Source organism: Gorilla gorilla, chromosome 18 (genome assembly GCF_029281585.2).
Source record: "Gorilla gorilla gorilla isolate KB3781 chromosome 18, NHGRI_mGorGor1-v2.1_pri, whole genome shotgun sequence".
In the NCBI taxonomy this organism is placed as follows: Eukaryota; Metazoa; Chordata; class Mammalia; order Primates; family Hominidae; genus Gorilla; species Gorilla gorilla.
This window is the reverse complement of record NC_073242.2, coordinates 19,779,798-19,800,774: the sequence shown is the minus strand read 5'-3', so window position 1 is coordinate 19,800,774 and position 20,977 is coordinate 19,779,798. Positions and strand designations below refer to the sequence as shown.

General features: G+C 42.9%; 1 pseudogene; it reads right to left on the bottom strand.

The window, feature by feature from the left end:
• Window positions 1–1,744: 1,744 nt before the first annotated feature.
• On the bottom strand, window positions 1,745–7,123 carry LOC101147689 (sal-like protein 4; annotated as a pseudogene).
• Between the last annotated feature and the right edge of the window lie 13,854 nt (window positions 7,124–20,977).

Here is a 20,977-nt window from a genome sequence, read left to right as displayed (position 1 = left end):
CCCGCTTCAGTCTCCCAAAGCGCTGGGATTACAGATGTGAGCCACCACACCCAGCCTAGAGCAATGTTTCATTTGCTCAATATTGTTCCATGTACAAAAGATTACAAAAACAGGAGTCACAAGAACATCTTGAACATCCAATTTTTCCCACAAATACATCAACTTTTAGGTTTATGACAGGGCCTGGGAATACCTCAGTGGTCTTAAAATAGGAAAATAGACACCATGGCTACACAAAATGCAAAATAAATGAGGTGGATAAATTAAAGCTTTCACACCCAGGACTTGTCTGTCCCAACTTTGTAGCCTTCATGAAATATTCAAGGAAAAAAAATCTTCATAATTACTTGGCATAAGTCACACTAAGGAAATTAAACAAAAAAATTAGTGTGTGAACTTGTAATAGAAAATACGCTTCCGTGAGTTTCTTCTCAAGAATGAAAACCTAGTTCTCCAATAGGGCAGGCACTGGTAAACTAAATTAAGTCACCTGAGATTCCCCACTCAAGGGCCCACGTCTTCTGGAGTTCAGGAAGGCAAAGGCATCTGGGAGATGTGGCGAGGACACTGGCACTCTCGGGCCAACTGAGCTGTATCTAAATAAGCAGCCACACAGATATTGATTCGCAATTAGGAAAGCAAAATAAAAGGCATCCAAATTGGAAAGGAAGAAGAAACTGTTCACATATAACATGATCTCATATGTAGAAAACCCTAAATATTCCAAACACAAATATTGAAGCTAATAAATAAATTCAGCAAAGTTGTGAGATATCCAATCAACACACGAAAATCAGTTTGCATCTCTATACAATTTTAAGGATTAGTGTTTTTATGTGCCTGGGAATAAAAGTCGATATGAGGGCATCCCACTTAAGGTTCTAAGGCTGAAGCAATTTTATAATTCCACAACCTTAGGTTTCTGCTGTTGTTTCTTAAGTACATTCAAACAAACAAACGAAAAGATGGAGACAGGGTTGGGGACATATAAAACAGGTACCTAAATAGATGAAAGACCTTGTCCTTTTACCTACATCAGTTATTAGGGAAGTATCCATACCCCTCTCTTCAACAGGCTAAGTAGTTAGCTGTCTTTTCCACTGTGGTTCAATAAGGTCCAACGGTTCTACCTTGAAATAGATAACAGTCTTTGGAAAAAGTCACTCTAGGTTGTACAAAGATTCTATGTATACAGTTTGTCACAAGTAACAAAGCTACTTTGCAAGACCCACTTCTTTCCAAAATTTAAAAAAAGAATTTTAGTCTGTACTTGTTTGGGTGTGAATTTTTTTTTCTCATTTTTTGCAAAGCAGCATAGCAACAATCATGATTGTAGGACTTGCCTGAGATTGTGGTCATAACCCTGCTAAACATCATTTGCATACCAGTAAGAAAAAGAAAACAGGAGATGAGTTCTTTTTATTTTATTTTATTTTATTTTTTCTTTTTGAGACGGAGTCTCGCTCTGTCACCAGGGTGGAGTGCAATGGCGTGATCTCGGCTCACTGCAACATCCACCTCTCGGGTTCAAATGATTCTCCTGCCTCAGCCTCCCGAGTAGCTGGTATTACAGGCGCTCACCACCACGCCCAGCTAATTATTGTATTTTTAATAGAGACAGCGTTTCACCAAGTTGGCCAGGATGGTCTTGATCTCTTGACCTCATGATCTACCTGCCTCAGTCTCCCAAAGTGCTGGGATTACATGCTTGAGCCACCGCGTCTGGCCAGGAGATGAGTTCTTATTAAAAAGAGCAGATCCTAGAGATTTCACTCTGTTTGCATTTCTCCTTCCATGCAAGTTCTCCTTGAGTTTGGCTGACCACAAGCTCATCTTCTTCCAGGAAGTGAGGAAACTGGTGTTTGGGAATGCTCCCAGTAGCACCTGCTTTTTCCGTATCTGCACTGATACCTAATTGGAAGCCATCCACCTTGGAGACAGTGGCGTTATTTATATTGAAGCTGACTCCCAAGGAAACCAGGAGGGTAGGAACACCACCACTCTGGATCACAGAGATCTCATTGGTCTTCTTGGCCAGACCACCATTGAGCATGCTGGTGTCCTGGTTCCACACAACCGGGCCCATGTTCACTAAAGTGGCCAGGATTTCCCTGGGAAATATTTGACACTTTTTCCATCTGCACCTAACAGAGCCATGGTGTTTTCGATAGCCAGCTTCCTACCATGGCGTGCTGAGTCACATAGTGGACCTTCCAGTTGCCTTTGGTGGTAAAAGCTTACCCACAAATGTTGCATGCAAAAGGCTTCTCTCCAGTGTAAGTGTGCTCATGAATCTGAAGAAAGCTAATGGGTGAGAAGTTCTTCCCACACCACGTACAGCTGTGTTGCTTGGCCTGTTGGCATGGCTAGGCCACTGACAAAGGGGTCATCCCCAGGGACAATGTGGAGGGTTCAACAAATGTGCCAGCGACTTCAACTTTGACATAGATTTACTGAGCTCAGATAAACGTTGAAGGGAGATGGCTCCAACCTTCTATCTTAGTAGGGCTGTTTTCAGAGCTTTCTGCTTTGTCCCCAGCATCAGGAGACTTTGACTGATCCTTTCTGCTCGGCCATTGACCGAGGAGAGTACCTGGAAGGATGTGGCTTCCATGATGTCTGGACTTCAGCTCTGATACTCCTGGTCTCCCATTAGTGAGGACCAGTCGTTGGTCAAAGCTATTGCTCTTCATGGAACTGTTTTCTCTGCTGCTGTGGTGCTGCAGGCCAAAAGGGGCAAGACCCACTTTTCCCAGGGCATCTAAGGAACCCATCTTGGTGAACCCTAGTGTGGATGATGCCTACTATATGCTGGGAAGAGGCACAGGGACCTTTGAGGAGCTACTAGAGGCCTCTGGGAGCTGACTTCATCTACACTGGTGCTTTCAAAAACATCATCATGGCACATGGCACTGGTGCTGCCATTCTCATCCACCGTCATTGGCTCAGGACCCATAAAGTCACAGGAATTCTCTGGCAGGGGAAGGTTGGGAATCTGACTGGCCAGGTCCATCTGAATATGCTGCCACAACATCACAGCACCGGTGAACTTCTTCTGATAGAAAAGGCACAGATGCTGCACCTTTATGGATGTGTTGGGTTGGTGAACCCCAGTGTGGCTTAAGGGTTGCCTTTGGTAGAAAAAGCTCAGCCACAGATCTTACACTGGAATGGTGTCTCTGGAGTATGGATGCAGCAATGCATTTAAAGGGAGCTTTAGCAGCTTAATACTCAGTGGCAAATGAGGCATTTGTTGGGGTCAGTGGTGGTCATGTCGATGTACTCCACCAGCTGCTGCAATTTCAGGGTCTCTGACCCTGGTTCAGGGGTCCCACTTTCTTGGAAGCCACCAACCCTTGGGGAATTATGGTTTGGCCCCATGCCAGGAAGTGTGGGCTACAGGTCACTGGGCAATGGGCCACCTGTGAGGTCCTTGGGGTTAGGCCCCAAACAGAGCTTTTGAGGTAGTCCTACAGAGGGGATTACAAGAACAGGTTTTCTGTCTAAAGAGAGACTCAGTTCATCTATTGATGTACAAAGAGTGCATAGGGGATGTCACTGCCTACCACCATTTTGTCCTAGAGCTCAGCAAAGAGTGAGGGTTTGCCTTCACCTGGGGATGTTGGTGAATGTGCACCTTGAGGTTGCCCTTGGTGGTGAAGCAGTTATCACAGACAGAGCACACAAAGGGTCTCTCTTCCCATGTGGAAGTGGAGGTGGATCTGCAAGGAGCTATCAGTCTCAAAAAACCTTGTTACAGTACTTACACTTGTCCTTGTAGAGGATCACCTCGTCTTTGGGTTTAACATCCACTGAGGAGATGTTCAGTGGCTTCCCCTTCCCTTTCTTGGATGGGTCTAGTGCTACAGTGGAGAAAGGACTTTGGAAGCACACCAATCCCGGGGCCTGAGAAAGCAAAGCACTCAAGAGGTGGGACATTACATTTGGCTCACCCTGGTCTCATCCAGTTTCACAGCAAAGGGCGTCAGCCCTGGGGATGGAGAACTGGTGGTGAAAAGGATGTTGGTGTGAGGTAGTATGGCTTGTTTCAAGGTGTCCAGAGACAGACCTTGGCTTCCAGCCTTTGGGCTGAGCAAAGCCACAGCCGCAGAAACCTGCTGGGACAGGTGGCTGCACAAGGCCTTCAGGGTGTTGGCCCTTTCCCCACCTGAGTGGAAGGCGTGGAAGGCTGTAAGGCCCACATGTCCACCTGGATGAGGACCTGCTTGGTGAGCTGAATCTACCGTAGCTGTTGGTGCTGCAGACACAGGATCTACTCAAGGACCCATGGGATGCTGTTTTTACTGGGCACGGAGGCTGGCAATGCATCTAAGCTCCACTGATTCATTGCCACTTTGGTGCCCTGTATTGCCTGCAGGCTTACATAATGTTGGCCACTTTGCCTTTAACTAAATAGCTTATCTTCTGGGGTGTGGGTGGCAAGGCCATCTCTGTTTTTAAGTGCATCACAGACTCCACACCCAGCTCCTCCTTCATGCTCCCTAGGCTGCCACCATTCTCCCTGTGACCATCCTTACTGCTTGAACTAAGTGGCTGGTGGCTCAGCACAGCTCCGGAGAAGTCTCCTGAAGGCACTGACCCCTCGCTGTCATTCATGATGCCAACACAATAGGTGGATTTTTAGTGCAATTTTTCTTATGTTCTAAGAACTCAAAAATGCTAAAGAACTCCACACAACATTTCTCACATTTGTGTGTTTCCTTCCAATGAAGCCACTTTATCAACGTGATTCCCTGGGTGGTTCACTGGAGCACCTAAAGTTTGGACGTCTGGCCTCAGAACGGTGAGAGAATAAATTTCTGTTGTTTTAAGCCATCCAGTTTGTGGTTGTTTGTTACAGCAGCCCCAGCTCCCAGGCCACCAGCACCACTGGGCCCACATCTGCAAATGCTAGGGTCAGCTGCTGTGGCTGCTGCTCACCCTGGTCCTCGTCCAAGTTGATGTGCTGGGGTTTTACCAGCTTGTGCCTCGATGTGGTGTGAGCCTCAGTGTTCCCAGAGAGCTGCAGTTATTTGCCCTGTCCCTAATAGTGCTTTTTTGAAGACATAGAAAAACGCATCTTTAAACTCTTATGGACTCTCAAAGGACTCTGAATAACCAAAACAATTTTGAAAAAGAAAAAGGAACAAAATTTGGAGGATGCTCAGTTCCTGATTTCAAAACTTACTACAAACCTACAGTAATCAAAACAGTTTGGTACTAGAATGAGAACTGACATACAGACCAATGGATAGAAGAGTCCAGAAATAAATAATCATATATATGGTCAGTTAACTTTTAAAAAGAGAGCTTAGATTATTCAATGGAAAAATGATGATGACTTCAACAAATGGTGCTGGGAAAACTGGATATCTACATGTAAAAGAATGAAGGTGGACCCTTATACCAGATCATATACCAAAAGGATATAAAACTTCATAATGAATCAAAGACCTAAATGGAAGAGCTAAAACTATAAAACTCCTAGAAGAAAACATAGGGGAAAATCTTTATGACATTAGATTGGGTAATAGTTTCTTGGATATGATGCCAATAGTGCAGGCAACAAAAGAAAAAAAAATGATAAATTGGAATTCATTAAAAGTAAAAACTTTTGTGCATCAAAGGACATTATCAAGAGAGTGAAAAGAGAACCCATGGGATGGGAGATAATATTAGTAAAACATATATCTGGTAAGGGATTAATATCTGGAATGTATAAAGACCTCCTGCAACTCAACGACAACAACAAAAGTAGCTCAATTCAAAAACAGGCAAAAGACTTGAATAGATAGTTCTCCAAATATATAGAAATGCCCAAGAAGCACATGAAAAGATGTTCAACATCATTAGCTATTAGGCAAAATGCAAATCAAACCCACAATGAGATACCACTTCACATCCATTAGGATGGCTGTTATTTTAAAAAATTAAAACCTGAAAATAACAAGTGTTGGCAAAGATGTGGAGAAATTGGAACCCTTGTGCATTGCTAGTGAGGATGTAAAAGGTGCAGCCACTATAGAACGCAGTATGGCAGTTCCTCAAAAAATTAAACATAGAATTACCACGATTCAACAATTCCATTTCTGGGTATATACCCAAGAGAATTGAAAGCAGGGACTCAAACAGATATTTGCGTACCATTGTTCATAGCAGCAGCATTCACAGTAGCCAAAAGGTGAAAACAGCACAAGTGTCTATTATTAAATGAACAAATACATAAAATATGGTATATACATATAATGGAATATTATTCAGCCCTAAAAAGAATGAAATTCTGACACATGCTACAACACCAATGAACTTTGAGAACATTATGCTAACTGAAATAAGCCAGCCTTTAAAAGACAAATACTGTATGATTTCATTTATATGAGGTGTCTAGAATTGTCAAATTCATAGAGACATAAAGTTGTATGGGGGTTACCAGGGGGGTAGGGTCTGGGGAAAGAATGGGGAATTTTTGTTTATAACTACAGAGCTTCTGTTTGGAATGATCAAAAGTTCTGGATAAGTAGTGGTGATAGGTGTACAAATTATAAATGTGCCTAGTGCCAGTGAAAATGACACATACTTAAAAGTGGTTAAAATGGTAACTTTTATGTTACATATATGTTTTATCACAATAAAAGATATATGCTGGTCAATCCTAAGCAGGAGAATGGATAAACAAATTGTAGTATATTCATACAATAAAATACTACTCAGCAATATTTTTTAAAGCTACTTATATGCCCAAAAACATGGCTAAATCTCAAAAACATTATATTTAGCAAGAGAAGCCTTACACAAAGGGATATATACAGATGATTCCACTTATACCAAGTTCTAGAATAGGTTACATTATTCAAAGTGAAAAATATCACAAAGTGGTTGCCTGGAAGGGGGTTGGTTTTGATTGGAAAGGGCCTGGAATTTTCTGAGGTGAAGAAAATGTACTATATTTTGGGTTTCATAGTTGTACATAATTGCCAAAATTCATTTAATTTAACACTGAAGGTTTTATCATATGTAAATTATCTCAAAGATACAGAAAATTTCTATTGGTCAAAATTTCTTTCTAGATGGACAGTACTGACTTGAGTATCCCAATGGTCCTTCTCCTTTCTCTCATCTCCATGGCTGCACAATCTCCTGCCTGTCTCTTTTTGATTGACACTTTCCTTATTTGACTCTGCTAATATATTAAATCAGGTTACATTAACATTTTACAGGCTTGATACATATTCAGTCTTCTTAAGGTGATTTTTCACGTCACCTTCCTGACTCTTTATGAGGTTGTATGACTTCTTCACATAACCTCCCAAAGCCAACCCTACTATAATGATCAAGTTTTTAGCATATACTTCACGATAGCTCCAATGCTAAAATATGATATTACTTTCAGTAGATGAGCCCTAGAACTAAACAAGATGGTCCAATATTTTAGTTTACAGTCAGATAACATGATTAAGTTGAACCATATGAAATTGCCAATGTTTCCCTTATTTTCAACAATTACATATGACAATTACATATGCCTCAAACAGTAAAGTTTTTTTTTGTTTTTTGTTTTTTTTTTTTTTTGAGACAGTCTCATCCTATCGCCCAGGCTGGAGTGCAATGGCATGATCTCAGCTGGCTGCAACCTCTGCCTCCTGGGTTCAAACGATTATCCTGCCTCAGCCTCCGGAGTAGCTGGAGGTGGTGGCACCCGCCACCACACCCAGCTAATTTTTGTATTTTTAGTAGAGACGGGGGTTTCACCATGTTGGCCAGGCTAGTCTCGAACTCCTGACCTTGTGACCCTCCTGCCTCAGCCTTCCAAAGTGCTGAGATTACAGGCGTGAACCACTGCGACTGGGCATAAAGTTTTAAAAATTGCATAATCTCGCATTTTTCTCAACATCCTTAACAGGTAATCCAACGTAAGATGACTATTTCTTTTAAAATTAGAAAAATTTAATAAATAAGCACAAATGATTAGTTGAATGATTTTAAAAAGAGCTGTCATATAAGTAGTTAGATAATTAAGTTAATTAAATTTAAAGGATAATAATTAGTTAAATAATTGTTTTAAAAGATTAGTCAAGTATGTAAAAGATATTAACTAAATATTGTTTATATATATATGCTCATGGTGACCCAATATTTTGCTGGAGGTCATCTTGCAACAACAGAGATTAGCCTCTGTGTCTCATTCATTGTTACATTCTTAGCACCCAGCAGAGTGCCTGAAATACAGCAGATGCTCAAGAAATATCTGCTAAAATGAAGAAATAAGAAGGACTTTTTGTCAGATGAACAATTACAACCCCAAAACATATATCCCAACATCTTTTGCCTATAAAGGAAGCCCCAAGATCATTGTCATTGCATTTTTCCCATGTTCACATTACAGCCAAATCAACTTTCTTGTTTCTAAGACATACAGTGCCCAAATCAAAGAGAAAAGATATATCAAAAATCCAAATTTTTCTAAATCATGTCTTCTATGTGACTAGAATAAAAAACAACATAGAGGATTTCAGGTTTGACAATAACAGAAACTTCCAGAAGAGACAGTAGAATGCAACGAGAATATAACTCCTGCCATGGAATATTTAATTTGCTGGAAGCAATATGGCAATCTGTTAGGAGCATGATGCCTATAAATTGGATGGTCCTGTGTTCAAAGGTCAGTTATTCTCTTTTTTAGACATGACCTTGAGCAAGTTCTTTCACCTCCCTGAGCCCCTATTGCTCATCTGTAAAATGGGGATGATAATTGTTCATTCATTCATTCACCTATTAAATATGTATTGAACACCTACCATATGCCAGGCCTTGAAATGGGCTCTGGGACACAACAATGAGTAAAATAGACCAAAAGGCCTGCCCTCATGGAGTTTACAATCCAGAGAGAATGACATGCAAAACATCAAGTAAGTAAAATATACAGTGTGTTTGCAGATGAGCTGAATTTTCAGGAGACTGAAATTCAGCATGAGTTGGTAGGGCAAAAACCAATGGGCTTTGAGTAATTATTGGTAATGGGATGAACTACTTGTACCAATGAGCAGCTTAGAGCAATCACTTAAATAGATTTAAGAGAATCATCACTAGCTAGATAGGCACATGCTTGAATAGATTAGTGATAGATAGACAAACAGAGCAACAGATGGATGAATTAGAGAGTCAAGTAGACAGACCTAAACAGATTGACACAAATGGTATCTCAAGGTGCCCTGACAACAGCATCTACTGCTAAAATGACTGACTTTTGATCTTGCACGTCTGGCTAGCAAGATAGGCATTAGTGTCTCCCTCGCTGGACTACAGGCATCCTTGCAAAATCCTCTCCATCTTTGAAGGTGAGTTGGAAGACCTGGTCTTCCCTTAGGAGAGGACCTATGTAAATCTGTGCCAGGCCTCTTCTCCAAATCTTCCAAAAAATCAATAGGCTCTTTCAAGCAGAGGGTAGAGATGATGCCCAGGGAAAGTCTCTGTAGCAGGAGAAGCGAACAGTCCCAAGAGATAGAAACTAGACACCAGAGAGATGAAGAGAGAATGTATTCAACAAGGAGATGGATGTCAGAAGGTGTCAAGTTTTATTTCAGTAAGACCAGTGGCCCATCCTTCATCATTTCCCATTTCAGATAATTCAGTGTGGATTGAGTATTGAAAGCTATTGGAGAATTATCGTTGGTCTTCTGGGTGTGATAATGGCAATGCAGCACTGTAGAGAGAGAGAGAGAGAAAAAAAAAAAGTCTTTCTCCTTTATGTCTGCAGTAGAATAATATGATGTCTGGGATTTACTTTGGCAAACTCCAGCCAGAAAAATAAAAGAAAGAAAGTTGGGGGTTTTGATGAAACAAGCTTGGCAACATTTTTATGATTGTTGGAGTTGTGTTGGGTGCACAAGAGTTCATTAGATACTTCTCTCCACTACTGAGTGTGCTGGAAAATTTTCATAGTAAAAAGTTATGATTTTCCCATTTATTTTCAGAAGGGAAAAAATACTCATAAGCACACATATATACACTTGGAGCATTTTTCCAGCTTTAGGGATTAATTCTGTTTGGCAGATGAAAGTCATTCTGTTAAATGATTTATGATATTTAAAGAGCAATTTGGTTCCATTTAATTGCTACCTTAAATTAACTGTTGCCTGAGCCTAGAGAAATGATTGCTATGGCCAGAGTGGAGGAAGAGGTGACAGTGAGCTTCAAGTGGTATTGAGTTATTTCAAGTGTGACCAGCGACTTAGACGAAAGGATGCAGAGTTCCCACGTAAAGGGCAATGCTCTCTAAAAATCACTGCTCTCAACAATCTTCCACCATCTGAGAAGGTTATTTGAATTCCTTCCCAACTGTTCCCAAACAGAGCATTTTGTAATGCAGAGGAATTTTAAAATAATTGAACCCAGACTTATAAATGCCTTCAACATCCAGTCACTACATATTTGTTCAGTATCTACTCTATCACTGGCACTCTGCCAGGCCTAAGGGCTATATGGTGGTAGACAACCTAGAGAAAGGCATTGCCTTTTTTTCTTTTTTTTTTGAGGTGGAGTCTCACTCTGTCACCCAGGCTGGAGTGCAGTGGCACAATCTTGGCTCACTGCAAGCTCTGCCCCCCTCAGGTTCAAGTGATTCTCCTGTCTCAGCCTCCCAAGTAGCTGGGATTACAGGCATGTGCAACCATGCCAGGCTAATTTTTGTATTTTTAGTAGAGACAGGGTTTCACCATGTTGGTCACGCTGGTCTCGAATTCCTGTCCTCAAACGATCCTCCCACCTGGGCCTCCCAAAGTGCTGGGATTACAGGCATGAGCTACCACGCCTGGCCAGGATACACCATTTTTTAAAAGGCTCACACTGCCTTTAGGGAGTGAGGGTGGAAGCAGGCAGACCCTTTAGGAGGCTGTTGCAACAATCCAGGGATTCACGATGGTGCAGCTGTGAGAGAAAGAGAGCCCCAAGGTGTTTGGCCTGAGCATCAGCCAAGAGGGAGCTGCCTTTAACTGCAATGAAGAAGACTGCAGGAGAGCAGAGTCTCACCTGGTAGGGTAGAGGAAAGAAAATGAAGAGGTCCCTTCACTCATCGGAGGCACATAAATCAAGCAGAGTCCTATGTCAAGGTTGGAAATCAGGCTAGATGAAGAACAAGGTCAGAGAGGATAAACAGGGGTGGTCTATGGAAATCCTGGAGCCAAAATGCCCATGCCTGCAGGAGATCCTTGTACCTGGGGTCATCTAAAGAGACCAGGGTCCTGGTGGGCTTTGAATTCAGCACTGAAAGATGGGGAAGACACAAGGATGCAGGGGAGATAATGTCCTGGCAACCATGCAAGCAAAGGTTCAGAGGGAGGCACAAGCTTGACATGTGGCTTGGACTGTCAGTGTCCTCGACGACCACTGGACAAGGTATCCAGGGCTCCGTTTTCCGCACTGCCCAGAGCATAGGCACAGGGGTGGTCAGAGCAGAGTGTGTCTGCCGAGTATCCCAGGCAGACACATTAAGCCGGATGGAGAAAAACAGATGGTGCAGCAACAAAAACAAGCCACCTCCTTCATGGCTCAGCTGTTTGAGTTGTAAAATTATTGACGGAGGCTGCGCAAGTGGAGTCCGTGGAGGAAAAATTCGGTCTGGTGATGTCTCAAAAACTCACTTAGACAAGGTGGTTCTGAGAAGAGAAATTAGACAGTCCCCTTCCCCATGGGCTTCCCACATTACTCAGCCCAGCCGCCCAAACTGTTGCCCCAGGCTATAGTACAGGCTGTGGAGGAGCAAGGGAGAGGCAGTGGAAACCAACAGATAGGGAATTCGCTCTGCAGCCTGCTGAGTTTGAGAAGCTGCTCTCCCACCTACTAACTATGTGATTGTGGGTAAGCTCCTGGGCTGCTCTGTGCCTCATGACCTATAGTGATGATCATAGTGGCTCCTCATAGGGCGATTGTGAAATGAAGTGAGTTAATTGCTATAAAGCATGGAGACAGTGTTTGGTATGCACTAAGTACTCAATAAAAATTAACTGTAATTATTATTATCTAACTCTACATCGACAGAGCTGAGTGTACAGCTCACCACATGTTGGGGGTTCAATAAAGGGCTGCTTAATATAATTTGATGTCATCATGATCATTATCATAGTTATTGAGCTCTCACAGTGGCCAGCTCTTTGCAAAGCCATTTAGACACTTGAGTGTCTTACACTGGGATATAGGAAAAACTCAAAAATCTAAGGACATATGTCAGGCACCAATTTTGCTCAGAAACTCTGGGATCACTTTTAGAAGCAGACTTCGGTCTTGCAGATAGATATGACAAAGCAAAGGAGAAAGGAAAAATGAACAAGGAGAAAAGGTTTTCCTGAGGACAAGAGCTGAGATTTTAGATGTTTCAGGGAACTAGATATGCCCATACCATTGCCCATACTATGTGTTTGTGTGTCTGTGTCTGTGTGTGTGTGTGTGTGTGTTTAATTGGAGCTAGGCATTAGTTACTTAGTCAGTCAATGAGTTACTTAGTTTTAACTTGGGACAGATGGTCCTTCCCTTCTCCCTCCTTCCTCCCCTTCCATACCTTCTTTCCTTCTTCCCAAGAAGAAAAGCTCAGGGGTTCACGAATTATGACATATGGATCAGGCCAATATATGGACAAACCAGTACAACAAAAGCCAATTCCCTAAAAAGCCTGTTTGCTAAGAATGCCATTCAGCAATTGACTTTCCTTGAATTGACCTAAGTTCCTGGGATATCACTGAAGATGGAAAGACAGATACAAGAGCAGGAAATGGGGCTCTTGGAGAGCACACCACACTGAGCCCTGCTTGGAGAGCTGCCCATCCTAAGGTACCTGTTCCCAAAGGGAGGTGGAAGATTTGTCCTCAACAGAATCCATACTCAATTCAGCTTTAAGCAACCAGAAGCACTGGGTTCACAGGGGAAATGGACAATGGAGGCTGTAAGTACTTAGGAAGGACTCTCACAGAAAGAAGAATGCCTCGAGCAAGACCTGGAGACTGAATGCCTCCTCAGAAAACATCCAGATGAAGGAGGAAGACCAGCATGAATTTCTTTTCCTTTTCCTTTTTCTTTTTCTTTTTGAGAAGGAGTCTCACTCCGTCGCTCAGGCTGGAGTGCAGTGGCACAATCTCAACTCACTGCAACCTCTGCCTCCCGAGTTCAAACCATTCTCCTGCCTCAGCCTCCTGAGAAGCTGGGATTACAGGCATGCACCACTATGCCCAGCTAATTTTTGTATTTTTAGTAGAGACAGGGTTTCGCTATGTTGGCCAAGCTGGTCTTGAACTCCTGACCTTAAGTGATCTGCCCACCTTGGCCTCCCAAAGTGCTGGGATTAAAGGCATGAGCCATCGCGCCCAGCCCAGCATGAATTTCTTAGAGCAAATTCTGCTTTGTGACAGAGGAGGCAGGCTGCAATAATAAAGGTGGAGGCCGGGCACAATGAGCTTAAGCTCAGAGTTCTTCAGAGGCCTCAGAAACAACACACACATCTACAACCATCTGATCTTTGACAAACCTGACAAAAATGAGAAATGGGGAAAGGATTCCCTATTTAATAAATGGTGCTGGGAACTGGCTAGCTATCTGTAGAAAGCTGAAACTGCATCCCTTCCTTACACCCTATACAAAAATTAATTCTAGATGGATTAAAGGCTTAAATGTTAGACCTAAAACCATAAAAACCCTAGAAGAAAACCTAGGCATTACCATTCAGGACATAGGCATGGGCAAGGACTTCATGTCGAAAACACCAAAAGCAATGGCAACAAAAGCCAAAATTGATAAGTGGGATCTAATTAAACTAAAGAGATTCTGCACAGCAAAAGAAACTACCATCAGAGTGAACAGGCAACCTATAGAATGGGGGAAAATTTTTGCAATCTACCCATCTCACAAAGGGCTAATATCCAGAATCTACAAAGAACTTAAACAAATTTACAAGAAAAAAATCAAACAACCCCATCAAACAGTGGGCGAAGGATATGAACAGACACTTTGCAAAAGAAGACATTTATGCAGCCGACAGACACATGAAAAAATGCTCATCATCACTGGCCATCAGAGAAATGCAAATCAAAACCACAATGAGATACCATCTCACACCAGTTAGAATGGCAATCATTAAAAAGTCAGGAAACAATAGGTGCTGGAGAGGATGTGGAGAAATAGGAACACTTTCACACTGTTGGTGGGAGTGTAAACTAGTTCAACCATTGTGGAAGATAGTGTGGTGATTTCTCAAGGATCTAGAACTAGAAATACCATTTGACCCAGCGATCCCATTACTGGGTATATACCCAAAGGATTATAAATCATGCTACTATAAAGACACATGCACATGTATGTTTATTGCAGCACTATTCACAATAGCAAAGACTTGGAACCAACCCAAATGTCCATCAGTGATAGACTGGATTAAGAAAATGTGGCACATATACACCATGGAATACTATGCAGCCATAAAAATGATGAGTTCATGTCCTTTGTAGGGACATGTATGAAGCTGGAAACCATCATTCTGAGCAAACTATCGCAAGGACAGAAAACCAAACACCACATGTTCTCACTCATAGGTGGGAAATGAACAATGAGAACACTTGGACACAGGGTGGGGAACATCACACACTGGGGCCTGCCATGGGGTGGGGGAATGGGGGAGGGATAGCATTAAGAGAAATACCTAATGTAAATGACGAGTTAATGGGTGCAGCACACCAACATGGCACATGTATACCTATGTAATGAACCTGCACATTGTGCACATGTACCCTAGAACTTAAAGTATAATAAAAGAAAAAAAAGTTCAGAGTTCTTAAATTCCACACAACCTGCACAAAGTGATTAGCATCCTGGTGAGGCATAAAGTAGGGAGATTGTCTTTTTTTTCCTCTCCTATTTTCTATGTCTCCACCTTCCCCAGATAATATTAAGTCTGTTTGTTGATTCTCCCAACCCCACACAGAGACACGTAGCTTAATGGTTAGCAATGTGGACTTGGGGAACAACCCACCATGTGACCTTGGGCAAATCACTTCCACTCACCTGTGCCTCAGTTTCCTCATCTGCAAAATGGAAATGAAGGTAATAAGAGTAGCAGCTTTATAAGGTAGTTATAAGGGTTAAATAAATTAATACAGTAAAGTTCTTAGAATAGTCCTTGGCTCATTGTGAGTGATCAATGCATCACAGCAATTGTTACTATTAGTACTGCTACTGCTACTCCTACTAATACTATTATTCAGTCAGTTGAATGAAAATACTTAGACTAAGGCAAAACATAGTAAAAACTTGGAAAGAGAAGAATTTCAGCCTTTAACTTCTTTGAACTCTAATTTATAAGAAGTCAACCGGAGAGAGGTTATATGGTTTCCATTTAGGACACTGTATGATCACCAGAAAGCTATGTTGGATGACGTCTCTGGATATAATACAAGATGGGCATTGAAATACAGTAATTTTCACCCGCTGGGGCGCAGAGAGCCTTCGCTTAATGAATGAGTTGTCATGATCCATTTCAGAGAATTCTGGTGGGGAAGATCTGAACCATCCATCCTACTGGTTCCAGGAAAACACCCAAGGATGTGCTAGGAGAGACTTCTTCCAAAAGAAGAAGCAGAAATGCCTAGTTATGCTTCTGCTCTTCTCCCAGGGAGAAGAGCCACAATCCACCTGACCCTTGGCTTAGACATTTAACCCAGTTGATGGAGAGGAGAAAACCTAGATGACGTTTCAAGGGATGGTGTGTTTTTCCCCCTCTGTGCACATTTCCGGCCTCTTCCTCAAGAGAAGAGAGAATTTCTGCCCTTCTGTATCTTCATCATCACTGTGCCACCCAATCCTAGAGGGGGAGAAATTGATCATCTAACATTCACTGGGCCCAGCTTTACTGAAGGTTACTACGTTGAAAGGCAAACTTGCTTCCTTCTGCCATGTGTGATAGGCTCCACAAGACTGGCCCTCGCAGTGCCTTCCTTCCACTTTCCCCCACTCCCTCTGGAAGGGGTATAAAGGGTCTTAATTCTCAGGGAAGTCTGAGTTATACTCTTGCCTTGGTGGAAAGAAGCACGGACATCTCTTATTCCTTTTTTCATTTCCCTTTGTCCCAGTGGCAGCAGGCAAAAGTCAAAGCCAGCCTCCAAGCTTGTCTTAGCTCTGCCTGCACCCATGTGTCAGACCTCCCCACAATTCCCACCCAGGAGCACGGCATGACCTATTCCTCTTCACCTCCCTCGCTCCCTCTCAGGTGTTCTTGTGTCCTTGTCCATTGCGTGTATGAAATCCTTTGTGCATATACGAAAGCAGAGGTCAGGATCCAGACTCTCAGATTCCTTTGCATCTAACTGTATACACCTGCCCAAACAACAGCAGGCTATGACTCCCATTTTGCAGATGAGAAAACAGAGGCCCAGAGAGACTTAAAGGAGCTATGCTATAGAAAGTAGGTGGCACAGCCCGGATTCTATGACTGGCCTTCATGTTCTAAATCATCTTCCCAGTGCACCCACTGCTTCTTATCCACATTCGTTACTCGCTCTTTTAATACCTGAATCACTCCACAAAAAATTGTGTGTGTGTGTATATATATATAAATATGTATTAAATACATATATGCATATGTGTATAGTAAAATAAGATATGCAATATGCAAAAGAATATATACAACATGCATACAATATAAAATAAAATTATATAATTCCCCCATCCAATGTCTAGTTGCTTGGAGGAATATGTGAAAATCAAATCATGTTATCTACCACTTAGATTTATTGGACTCAGAGCCGCTTTCCTCCTTCCTAATTCACAGTAGACTCTCAAAACACCAGCTCTGCATTCTCTCTCCTTCCTCAGTCTGGCAGTCAGGCTCTGAGCTATGTTCTCATTAGAGCAGAATTTCCCCCTCCACACAGCACAGTCTCTGGACAAAGGCTCTGTGGAGTTGAGGATAATAGACCGTGCCGGCAGTTCCAATCAAGTAGGCATGACAAAAAGACGCGTGCAACACCCAGAGTGTGGACAGAAGGCAACAGAGTTGGATGCAGACCCGACTGACACAGATGGTAACTGTGGTTTGCACTAGACCCGGCAGCTGGAGCTCAATCCTCCTGCCTAGCTTTCAGGCAGGGGTCTGGGAGGAGGTGGGTGTTGAGTGGGTGTTCAGGAATGAGTGAAGTGATGCCGCCTGGACCACCAGGTGCTCTGGGGTCGAAATCTTCTCAATTAATGACTTAATGCTTGTAACACAGGTTCAGCACATGTGCCCCAGTGCCTGATGAGAGAGCAGGGCAGCGCTCTTTTGCCATTAATCCTGGAAAGGATTTTCTAATCTTCTCGTCACGGTGGCAAGAGCTTGTGGGAGCCAGAGCTAGAGGCAGTTCCAGTAGAGGAAAAAAAACACCAGCTTTGGACTTGGAAACCTGGACTCTGATTCCAGTTTTGTTTATATACAGATGGGGAGAAACACACCATCCCTTGAGCTGCAGGACCTGGGACAAATCACCTCATTTTCCCGGAGCACAGATTTCCCATCCTGACCTGCATATAAATTATGTCAGTCTACCAATAATATAAATATACTATCTATATACGTACGCATATGTAAAAGCACAAACTCCTAACCTGGGCCAGGGTCTGCATGTTCCAGTCCCTGCCCATCTTTCACCCTCTGTTCCTATCACCCTCCACCCTAAGTCCAGTTGGCTCCAGCCTCTCATCCTCTTGCATCTCTCAAAGGACCAAGCTCACTCCCACCTCCACTCTCTTTACACCTTTTCTTCCTTCTGCCTGCAATACTTTCCCACCCTCTTTCTCTGACCAACTCCATGTCTCACCTTAAATAGCACTTCTCCCAAGAACCTATCTGGACTGCCTCTTGCTCCTGACAGGGCCTCAGTTGAGCAACCTGAAGGCCACAGAGCCTGGTGGTTGGAACACTGGAACTGCAGTTGGCACACCTGGGTTCAAATCTGAACCTGACAGTCACTGACTCGTGACCTTGGGAAAAGTCTTGTCTGAGACCCTATCTCCTAGTCTGTAAAACAGGACTCATATTAGGTTTACATCAGAGGACTGACATGAGGATTAAATGAAATTAACTATGGAAGATACACAGACACTGGATAAGAGATGCCTGTTTTCCCTCTACAACACTCGGAATCATTAATATGTTAGAAAATATTCATCCTATTATATGTTCCACATCTATCTCCCCTGCCAGATTTTGGACTCAAAGAGAGAAGGAACCATCTCTGCATGTTTCATCCCTGTCTCCAAGTCCCCACCAGACAAGATACGCAATGAATTGTGTGGCTTCAGCGAATGACTAAAATGGAGACATTAGCACCTGTCTCCAGGATCTCCTGCGGAAGTAAAGGAGATTGTGTGCAGTTGAGTGCATTACAGGCCATTAAATGCCGTGAGAACAGGAAAGGTGGTTATTGCATCGTTTGTGAGGTGCAGAAGGGCTGACAGGCCACTGGGTGGGGCAGAAGGAAGGGCATTCATGGCAGGGAAGAGAAAGAGAATTCGATTATGGGAAGGGCTGGAGAAGTTGTGGGGAGGAACAGTTAGAGGGTGGCCTGAGGGAATGAAAGATAGTGATGAAGAGAATGACACCACTGCTTTTACATAAAATATCCAGGCCCTGAGCATGGGCTAAGGGTCAGTCCACCTGTGCCAACCCTAAGATTGAGACGTTTATGCTCCTTTTCCTCCTGAGGACTGACTTTCCCCAGAAGGCTTTTATTTATGCATTCATTCATGCGATATTTATTGATTTCCTACTAAACGCACTTTACTGAGCACTTACTAAGTTCACTTTGAGGTGCAGGGGATATAGCAATGAATAAACCAGACCAAGCTCCTGCTCTTATGAAACTTATATCCTAGTGGGGATAAGGAAATAAGTAAATCAGCCACTACAGGTATAAGTGTCATGAAGGAAAATAAAGTTACAGAGGGGATGGGAATGGTGCAGGTCAGGACTATCTTACAGAAGAGACTCAAGAAGGCTTCTCTGATAAGACCCATTTCAGCAGCAACCTGAAGGTTGTAGGAGCCATAAGGAAATCTGAGGGAACAGCATTCTAAGCAGAGGGAACTGCAGGTATAAAGGCCCTCAGCTGGAAGTGAAGCCATCCTTACAGAGTTAATGAGAATTCCGGACAGAAATATAGCTGTAATTAAGCATTAATCAGCTGCACTTTGGCTCACTTCCTTGTAATGGAAAGTAATCCATAACACTAGATGCTGACCACTTACATCCTCTTTGTTCCTATAGATAGAATCTCTGATGTTAGAATTATAAAGTTTTCATTTACAAATTGCTTAAGCAGATCCTGGATTCCAGTGGAACACCTGATGCTGACCAGTTTAAAGACCCCCACAGAGGAACTGAGCCAGCATGAGAATGAAGTTTCTTCATCTCCCTGTGCCCTGGCTTCATCCTAACACTCTTTGACCAAGCAACAATCTCCATGCTTTGGCCCACTCCAAAACCCTTAAAACCCTAACCCCAAGTTCCTTGGGAGATGGATTTGAGGTTTCCTCTGTCTCCTATTTCAGCAGCCCTATGATTAAGCCTCTTTCTCTGCTGCAACCACTGGGCCATGGACCTATTGATATTACAAGAGTGTGCTTGGTGGATTCAAGGAACAGCACTGTGGTGGTTTTGGCTGGAGTGCAGTGAGCAAGGGGGAAGTAAAAACAGATGAGATCAGAAAGCAGCCAGGCTCCTGATCAGGTGGCCTTTATTGGCCACGATGAGGGCTAATGAAAAGAATACCATTACATGTCTTAGTCTTTAATAGATCACTAGCTGCCTGTGAAAAAACAGAGTGTAGAGGGCAAGGGTGGAAGAGGGAGACCACTGCAGGGAGGAGGTTGCTGCTGTCCAGGTGGGCAATGATGGTGGCTGGGACCAGGAAGCAATGGAGGAGATGGGTAGTCTCTGCAATGAGGCTTTTCTCTGTCTATAGGGGAATTGGATTTGCATTAGAAATCATAATCAGAACTAGTCCGGGCGCAGTGTAAACTCAGCACTCTGGGAGGCTGAAGTGGGAGGATCGCTTGAGGTCAGGAGTTCTAGACCCTGAAACCCCATCTCCACTAAAAATACAAAAATTAGCTGGGCATGGTGGAGCACGCCTATAATCCCAGCTGCTTGGGAGGCTGAGGCAGAAGAATTTGCTTGAACCCAGGAAGTGGAGGTTACAGTGAGCTGAAATTACACCACTTTACTCCAGCCTGGGCAACAGAGTGAGACTCCATCTCAAAAAAAAAAAAAAAAAAAAAAAACACACACACAAGAAATTATAATCAGAACTAAAGGAGACCTTGACCCTCAGCTGGTCCAAGGACCCTCATCTGACCAATGAGATTTCTCCAAGGTCACATGGTCAGAGACTGGACAGAGCTTGGGCCTGAATCCCCTTCCCAGTTCAAAGCCCTTCCACCTGGTGGCTTCTTTTTGGTCATTGTGACTGTCCCTTCCATCTCTGTGGCTTTGTACAAACAGATCCACAAAGAGCTACTGCACTTTAGAGGTTGAGGGTATAATTAAGAACAACTTGCTTTTCATTTATAATTTATGCATTATACACCACCTACTTCCCAAAAGGATTTGAGACAGCTTACAATAACAATCGTCTTTAAACCATCTGCACAGCCACCAAAAAACATGTTTTCAGAGAATCCTTAATGGCACAAGGAAATGTACAAAACATAACTTTTAATGAAAATGACAGGACACAATACTCTATTTACTATAATATTGTTACATATTATGAGGATGGATAAGGAGAGGGAAGAGAGGGAGAGTGAGAAGGGGGAAGAGAGAATGGGAAGGGAAGGGAAAGAAGGGGAGAGGGAAGGGAGGGGAGGGGAGGAAACATCAATAGTGGTTATTTCCTTTGTTAAAATTGCATGGTGAGACCTCATTGCTCACAGCATAGGTCCCCAAAATATTGTAAATAAAATTATTTTCAAC